We start from the raw sequence: 9,667 nt of genomic DNA on the forward strand, positions 1-9,667 counted from the left end.
CCCCCAGAGGTCTGGGCAGGCAGGGCGAGCACGGCTACAATGCAGCGAAGGCTCGAAGCAGCGGCGGGGCAGGGCGGCCACAGCCCAGCTCCCAGTGGGGCAGGGAAGGTGGGCTTGGGATCCCGGGGCTGCTCCGGCAGAAAGAAAAACGGCTGAAGAAACAAGCAGCTTCCCTCTCTCCCTGAAGGCCGAGACCGACTGAAAACACACCCAGGTGAAACAAAAACAGCAGCCAGGTCTTTTGTTCTTCTTAAGCACCTGCCCATTTGTTTCCCTAGCAACAGTATGGGGGAAAATTCCTTTAACAGAAAAAAAAACTAGGAGAACTCTTAAACCCCCAACATTTACTGAAGTCCAAAGTGTAAAGATGTTCAGTCTGAACATGCAGCCTTCCTCCTGCTCCACTGTGATCCTTCACCTGGGCCTTTCTAGTGTCTGGGACATCTACTTGTTGTATTTTTCATAAATAAGACATAGCTAATGAGGAAGGTGCATCTTGCACTGAGAAATGGTTCTCACTGGAGGGTCTCAGCTCTCTTGCAGCATAACCGGTGGGGAAAACCATAATAAATGCACTAGGAATTAAATGTCTTTTTTTAAAAAACAAAACAAAACAAAACAAAACAAAACTGGCTTTATGGACACATCCTTATAGATGAAAGCCCTGAGAAGAGCTAGTATTCATATTACAGAGACAAATCAGGATTTAATAGAACTAACTCACAACACCAGGATCAGACAAAAGAAAATATTTCAGTAAGACAAAAAGAGGGAGGAAGTGACCACTTTGATCAATATAAAGAAATGAACTGACCTTGCAGTTTCACCAAGAAGAGATTATTTTTATTATTTATTTTCATGACAGAACTGAATTCCTTTTCTCTTGCTTTTATCAAAAAGTAAGAATACAATGTCTCCTTCCACAAGAGAACTGGAGTCTGTTTTCTAGCCTGAAAATAACAACAAATCTTCCAAGTGCTTTAAAAACGGATCAGCACATAGAGGCGAGAATAGGCATAAATTTCTAATTTAGGGCAGCATTTTCTTACACCATTTCAGAGTAATTTTGGTGTTTTATGTAGTATTTAAAGTCCTACAGTTATAACTTTTAAGGAAAAAAAAAGAAACCAGTAAACCCTACAACAATTTTTTGCCCTATCAACTGTGATTATATTTTAACCTGCTATTAGGTTTTCAAGGAAAAAATAAGATCATGGGGTAAATTTAATCAAAATAATTGCAAAAACAAAAGTGAGAAAGCTAGAGAGAAACAATAAAGAGAAAATTATGTGTCTCAACTATAATATGAAACTTCTTATCAATGTGCCTCTCTTCTAACTTGTAAAGGTAATAATCAGAGCATATGAAAAAGGCCTGGTCATTTTATCATTATTCTCTCTAAATTGGGTAGTCAACAGCAAGTATGCAGTTCAAGGTTCTATATCAGTGTTCTGATATCTATATCTATATCAGAACATATCAATTGTGTCCTCTCCTTCCTTGCCCCTTCCCTGACACACTCAGTTCACAAAGAACAGAGACCTGCAGTCCGCAGGCACAAATGTGGCTCATTTGTGATCCTAAAGTGGGTAACCATCTTCATCCATGTCTTCCAGCACTGAACTGAAAAGTGTGTTGGGGGGCATCTTCATCTGTGAGATCTGTCCTGAGTTTAACAGCTTTGCCAAACATATCCCTTTTCTAGATAGTTATGACTACGCAAAAAAAAAAAAAAAAAAAAAAAAAAAAAAAAAAAAAAAAAAAAAAAAAAAAAGAAGAAAAAGGGGAAAAAAAAGAACTAAGTGCCTTAAACCTATATGGAAGTACAATGTCTCATTTGAGACTGGGTGGGATTCACATGCCTTACCCAGATATGTCCATATGTACAACTCACCATGGGCTACCATGCTAATCAAAGATGTTTAGACCATGGTCCACTGATTTTTAAAACTGATGTTGACGCTTGGTCTGGTGAATCATGCTCTAAATGTCACTGACTACCAACTGGGTCTCCACTGAACAGGGAACAAGCTTCAACACGGATGTTGACATCCCTGACACCTGAACTTAGGGAGGTGGATCCCTCCATAGAAATGGGATTCTGTTGTGGATACAATATGCAGCTAGCAAGAATTTTTCTTGCTTCTTTCCAGTCCTGTGAGAGACTTTTCTCTCTCACGGAAGATATTAGCAGAGTTCTATAAACTGTGAACACCTGCGACCTTGCAAAGCTTTGTTTATGGTACAGTAGAAAAATATTTTGACAATGGATGTTTTAGGATTTTAGCCAGTCACCCTCAAAGGGTGGCTGATCCTTTGGCCAATTAGACTATGAAGAAAAAAGTCTATAAAATAGTTGTAAAATAATTAAATAAATCAATCTTGCTGCACAATGCCTGCCTGTTGGATCTCTCTTCTTCTCCTTACCACTGCAGGACACTGTGATACTCTGTTGCTGAAACAGAGATAGAATTGCTTTGAGATGTGTCAGACCATCCCAGCTATCTCACACGAGTACCAAGTATAGGAAAGTGCTCTTGGGAAACTCAGGTCTTTTGGATTCTCAGACAGAGGTCAGGCATGATGTCCTAGAGGACTGAAAGTCCTTATTAACTATAGTCCAACACATGGACTGTATTTTGTAACCTGGTGTTGGAAACTCAGTGCACCTAAATATGTGAGGAGACACTGAACTTCAAGGAATTTTAAAGACCATAAATATATATATATAAATACAAATGCAAATAGAAATATGATTTTCACAACAGTCATTTTTACATGTGCGAAAGAGTTTGAAGATGTTTAAGATCACAGGTCGCTCTGAGTGCAAAGGCAATAGAGATGCCCTATACACCAGTGTTGCCTCCACACCAGGACTAGCACATGGCTCTAACACAAGAGGGGTGTCGTGGTGTAACCCCAGCCAGCAGTCCAAGCCCATGCAGCCACTCACTCACTCCCCACCAGCGGGACTGGGGAGAGAATCAGAAGGGTAAAGGCTGGAAAACTCATGGGTGGAGATAAAGACAGTTTAATAGGGAAAGCAAAGCCACGCACACAAGCAAAGCAAAGCAAGGAATTAATTCCCTGCTTCCCATGGGCAGGCAGGTGTTCAGCCATCTCCAGGAGAGCAGGGCTCCATCACACATAATGGTGACTTGGGAAGTCAAACACCATCACTGCAAATGTCAGCCCCCCCCCACCTTCCTCCCTGTTCCCTCCATGATGTCACATGGTCTGGAATATCCCTCTGGTCAGTTTGGGTCACTGGCTGTGCCTCTTCCTACCCTCTCCTGCATCCCAGTTTCCTCCCCAGCATGGCCATACAAGAAGCAGAAAAGGCCTTGGCTCTGTGTAGGCTGTGCTCAGCAATAACAAAAACATCTCTGTATTATCAACCCTGTGCTCAACACAAATCCAAAACACAGCCCCATACCAGCTACTGGCAAGAAAATTAACTCTACTCCGGCCAAAATGAGAACAGGGATGAGAAAGTAGAAGCAGCAAATTTATAGGAAAGTGCTTATATTTTGCAGCAATTGTTCAAAATTTTTGTCTGCTATTGACCTTTGGTGATTTTTCTCTGCTGTGAGACTTCTGTGCCTACTTCTAAGTGTTCATTTTATGGTTGGTTGTGGATTAAATGCTTTTTATTTGCTTGTTTATATGCCAAATACCCTGTTTAAAAGAGCAATATTTTGTTTTGCTTACATACAGAAGACATTTCCTCAGTGAAATTTCCCTGAAAGTCGATGGGTTTTATATGGAGGAAAATAACAGCTCCACAGTGCTTTAACCAAGATTGTGTATTATGATACTGTAAGAGAAAATAGAGATTATAAAACTTCTAATAAAGATATCATATGATTTGTCCTTTATAATGAAGAGTTCATCTCTTTTCTTTCTTTGTTGCCATGGTATTCTTTTGTGACTTTATTTATAAGTGCTCTATGTACAATTCATAGCCTTTTTCTTAGATTGGAATTTTTTTTTTTTTTTCAATCTCTGTGTATTGCCAAAGTCTCCTCCTGTACACAAATTTCAAGTTCAGGCATCATTGAAAAAACTCACATTGGAGATTTTCAGAACTATCTATAGCAAGTAGCAACTCAGATTTTATAAAAAAATTGCTGTCTTCAGCACAGATGTTCATGCTGTTGCATGAAGCACAGGCCTTTTCAAACTCTCCCAAAAATCAATGAAAGATCTTATTGGATTCCTCAACAGGAAGTTACCAAAGCTCTCCAGATAATATCCATGCATTTTCCTGCATCTTTTTTGACTTACCAAAAAAGCCAAAACTTTTGTGGCCCAAAAAAAAAAAAAAAAAAGAAATCCCATATCTACATACAAAGAAGTAGTTGACTTAACTGCACTCTAAAAATGCTCATTCCTAAAAGTTTGGAATGGCACCAAAACAAAAGATATGAAATTAGCATCAAAGCACTGAATAGCCTGGTGGCAGACTCCTTTCCTGGAGTGTGGGTTCAAATCCTCTGACTGAATCCACATCTCCTGCATCATAAATCAGTGCCATGACCACACTAGAAAGGAGGCACTGGCTGGGCTCCAGGTGTTTCTCCTGTAAGATCTCAGCTGTGCTCAGAAGAAAAAGCCTTTGAAAATCCTACTTTAGGTCTCCCTCTGTAGCTAAGGACCTGAGCAGCATGTGAATATCCACAGGCAGAACAGGAAGCCTTGGGGATTATAGAAGAGCTGAACGTGCTCCTGAATGCTTTAAAAGGTAGGCAGGTGTTCCAAGGTCAGCAAGGCTCCCGTGGTTTGTAGGGCTGGCAAGGTTTAGGTGGACTGGGTATGAAAGCCAGCAGTATCCAAAGGAGTGATGAGATTAACCCTGATTCCAGGAAAAATTGCTTCCATGTAGGGACACCTCGGCAGTAGCTGGCTGAAACCAAGGAGAGGCTTCCACTTTGAGTCTGCAGCTGTGTCAGGGAATCAGAGGTGTCTGCCATTGCTCCTATGGCTGCACAGCGAGCTCCAAGGACCTGTTCTTCCTCAGCTACCAGGAGACACAAAGTCTCAGGAACACAGAGGATCTCCCTTCTCAAGGTGCTCTACTCAGGGTTTTGCAGCAGATTGGCTGAACACTGGAAGTTTGAAGCTGAAGACTGTTGTGACCACCTGCGGCAAAGCCCCAGGGTGTAAGGGACAGCCTTCACTCCTCCTCATGGGCAGCCGCTCCTACCAGATGTCAGAGTTCAGCAAAGGTCACTATAGTCTGCAGACAATCTGTCAACAAGATTCAAGGCAAGATCCTCACGCAGGCTTTTATAGGCTGTAGCCATCATAGTTTTTCTAGATTTGAGGGTGACTGTAGTGGTTTTGTGTGGTGATCATAACTATAACTTCTGTGGCCATCGATGCTGTCTCCATGCTGACACCCATCAGCCCTCGAGCAGCACTTTGCAGTTTCACTGCCTGTTTGTTCAGCCATCACAAGGTTTGAATTGTGACTCTCCTTTCCTTCCTGCACAGCCCGTGCTGCTAAATTTGTGATGTCTTTTTCTGGGATGCTGCAAGAACACACTGCCTTTCTCTTACTGTTCCTGTTATATTTTGATTCTTTCTTCATGTCCCAGAAATTCTACACAACCAAGTCACATATAACAAAGATGCTCTCAGGTGTTACTGTTTTCTGCCTGGCAAAGAAAGGAAACACAGCAGGTTCTGAGTGCTGCTTTCATGTGTTCACAAGGGACATGGTACAAATTTTCCTTGCTGGTTTAACTGCTCCTGTGATCTTGTCTGATTGTTGTCCTCTTGCTTTTCTCCAGAGTATTTCACACTGATGCTACAATTCATCCTGTCTTCTTCTATGCTGGGAATATCTTCTGTGGCAGGACCTTTGTCACTTTGTGTCTCTGCTGAGAAAACCATTAATTTATCTACTTTTCTTTATAATTGTTATTCAACTTTTTTTGTTAAACAGATGCAATAATCGTACTGACAGTGCAGTGACAGGATTACACAAGTTTGATTAGTACATAATGAAAATTGCCTGTAACATAAGTATTTTGCAATTATGTAAAAAGCACAATGCCATCTGCGTCCTGCTCATATTTCTCTCTTTTTTTTTCCTAATAAATGACAACTAACAGTAAAATTTTACTCTGTACTAAAATGTGAATTGCAGCTACAAGAAATTATTAAAAACACTGTGTTTTCTTCTGAGCATTTTAAGACTTAGAAATCAGGCCAGAAAGTTTTTTGCCTGCTGACTTGTCCTTACTCACAAAAGGAGCCACTGACTTTAATAGCATGACCTATCTGGTTAAAGATTATTTGTAAGAGCCAAATGTTTCCAGGTCTTGTAGAGAATGGGGAGAGATTGATTCAGGCTCCTGCAGAGTAATAATTTCCTGTCTTTCCTTCATTCATCTGACCCATGAAAGTATAGCAAATTGCAATGCTGCAGCCCACAGTGTATACATCACTTCTATTATTACTGTTGTTTAGTGCATGTGTATACCCAGGATTTCTGGACAGTGCATCCCACAGTGGCCACAAGCTGGCAGCCAGGACCTGGCATCCTCTTGACTCTTTGACCTGACAGTAACATGTCTTTGGAGCATTGAAACTGAAGCCTTGGTTTCTCACCTTAGAAATCAGTGAAAGCAACTGGCCTGTCAAAGACCCTTGAAAATGCTGATGTAAAGGACCTGATAAGACTCCCAGCTTGAGCCAATGAGGAAACTGGGATTGCCAGAAAGGGTTAACTGCATCTCAAACTTTTGCTACATCCCCTGCAAGAAAAAGTTGTTAAAACAGTGGTGGGTGAGAGGAGGAAGGTAATTATCCTTCTATAAATGTTGAAAATTAGATAAGAACTTCTGGTACAAGGGTCTGCTGGATTTGGGCTTTTATCTCTGCAGAACAGTATTCCTTAGGCACCAAAATACATAGTTAGAAAAGTTCTTGCAAGATTCATGATTCCATGCATGTATAATGAATTCAAACAAGAATTATATAAACCTCCACAAACTACTTTCATCTAAGTCTGGGAAGTCCTCTGTGTTTTTGCAGTCAAAATGCTGTTTGAGATTACTTTAGCTGGATGTAAAGAATGGCCTGTTTACATAAAGAAAAATAGCACAGCGTTCCTCTACAGCTGCAGGGAGAGCTGTAAAGAACTTTCACTCCTGGTGAGCACTAGATAAAGCATTCCTCTGAGCTTCTTGTGGCCCTTGGGAATAGAATGTCTTCATTTTCTGTTGGGAAGATGGCAACAAGAGTAGGGCAAAGGGATGATGAGGAGTAGTGGAAAAAACAAACTCCATGTCTGAGGAAAGAGGTCAAGTGGGCAGGCTGGGCTGCCCTCTTCTCAGACTCCAGGAGTTCAGTCAGGTGAAGATGTGCTAAATGACAAAGGGTTTATGTCAGTGTACTTGAGAACAGTTTGTCTTCAAACAAGGGAGAAAGGAAATGACTGGAACAAGATACGGTCACAAAGCTTTGGCTTCAACACTCAATAGGTTTAAAAAAATTTTTAAAAATGAGGAATGTTAGTTACAGGAGGTAAACAGAAAATGAGATAAAATGCTAAATAGTTTACCAAGATTAGATAACGCTCAAATAATCATATATCTCCCTTTGATAGCAGAACTGATTACGCAGACAAAGGAAATGCAGTAGATGAAATCTGTCTGAATTTAGCTAGGGCATTAGACATGGTGTCACATGGGAAGACACTAGTGAGGGAGAAAAATGGAGAATCAGTGTAACATCTGTAAAGTGGGGAGGGATTTAGCTAAGGGGTCTGATAGTGAACTGCTCTCAGCAGGGAGGTGTCACACTGAAGAGAAGCTATTAGGGGAGTTCTCCAGAGCTCCTCCAGATTTACCTTTAAAATTTTAATTACTGAACACGGCATAAAATATCTATTGAAATTCTCCATTGAAGTAAAGTTGTGGCAAGCACAGATCAGGACTGTGTGGATCCAGAGAAGCTGTAGTTTGTCTGAATCCTGCCACACTAGAAATGGGTGACACTCACTTGGACTGAACACAGAGTCATGTGCTACTGATTAAGAACAACAATTTGTGCTATGAATTGGGAATAAAGATGAAATCAGATGGAAATCCTGGGAAGATATGCATGCAACCTTTTTTCAGCTGTTGTACTTATCAGATCCTCTTGGAGAAGTGCTCTCAGGGTAGAAATGTGAGGAGGAGTAGGAGCACGTAGGTATTTCCTGCTTAGGCTTTTGCAAATGAGAGCAGAGTTGGAAGTGCAGGAATGGAACAAAGGTAATCTCAAACTTCCATTGCTGCTGTCAGCAGCTACATGATGGCAGAGAAGAGAAATGAATTCTGTAAATGTGGGCAACAGACACCAGTAGAAAGCTATTCCAGCCTTCAAGATTCCACTTTCCCTGTATTGGGAGATGCTCTTTGCCATCATTTTTTTTCCACTGGGAGTCCTATACAGCACTTGCAGCTGTCAGGGCCCACCTTTCAGTTTGCTCCCTAAGTCAGTAACCCTGATTTGGTGTCTCAGTTAGACCCTCACCGCCACCTGAACAGCTACGAAAAGTAAAGGCAGAACAAAAGTGATGGTAAAAGCAGCATTAGTTATTTCCAAAACAAATTGCAAAAGTTACAAAGAACCCTACGTTTGTCTCTTGTTGAATTTTAGGGGATATTTTAATAATAAATTGAGATGTGTAACCTGTTTTTCTTAATTAATCTGGACTGACTCAATGAATTATGTAATTCTGGGACTATTTCCAGTTTGAAAATTGTTTAAGTCCATAGTAGTTTATGATAATTCTTGTGTATGAAATATATTAATCCTGTGGAAAACAAAATACCAGCATTTGTTTAATGAAATCATTATCACTAAACACTTATCATCTGTTTAATGAAATTCAGAAATTCACAGATGGTTGTTCTCTTATACAGCAAATGCATGTTTAGCAGAAACAATGTTGGGAAGTAAACACAGTAATCAGCATTACAAATGTCTCTCTTCTGCAATAAAACTGAAACAATTTTTTTCAAACACGGATATGGACTATCAGCCCACAGTAAGACTACTTATCTGTTCTGAAGAGTCCTTTTTGAAATTAAAATAGGAAATAATCTGCTTTTTGAAACAACAGATTAAAACAAACCCAAAAATGCAACATGCTATCCTGATCCAGAGGCTCACAACTCTCCAGACTTCTCAAATCCCCAGCCACCACATGCATAATAAACTTTAGTAAGACCGATAATTATACTGAGGAATTATCCAGGATTACAATGGCAATAATTGTTATCTCCTACCCAGAACTGGTATAAGTTTAGCCAGCACTCATCAGAAGCACATTTCTTTTTGCTATGCAGAATATACAGCTTTGCAATTTTCTTTCTTCTGTAGATTTGGCCTGCCTGTAGGCATTTACCCCTCACTGCCTGATTTTGTTCTGCTCTGCGTTAGATGTTCTCAGTTATTTAACTGCTCCCATATGAAATTCTGGGTCTGCCTGAAGTCATGTCATGTTGAACTGAAGCTGAGACGTTAAAGTGTGTGATTTAGCCATACAGCACAGCCGCACTCCTCTCCCACATCCACAGAGGTTCTGGGGATAGAGCTTGACAAAGTGTCTACAAAATCAAATTGCTTCTTAGTATTTTGTCCTTGGATTTGTTCTTCCCATATACAA

The sequence above is a fragment of the Corvus brachyrhynchos genome, unplaced genomic scaffold (genome assembly GCF_000691975.1).
Source record: "Corvus brachyrhynchos isolate BGI_N302 unplaced genomic scaffold, ASM69197v1 scaffold187, whole genome shotgun sequence".
Lineage (NCBI taxonomy): Eukaryota > Metazoa > Chordata > Aves > Passeriformes > Corvidae > Corvus > Corvus brachyrhynchos.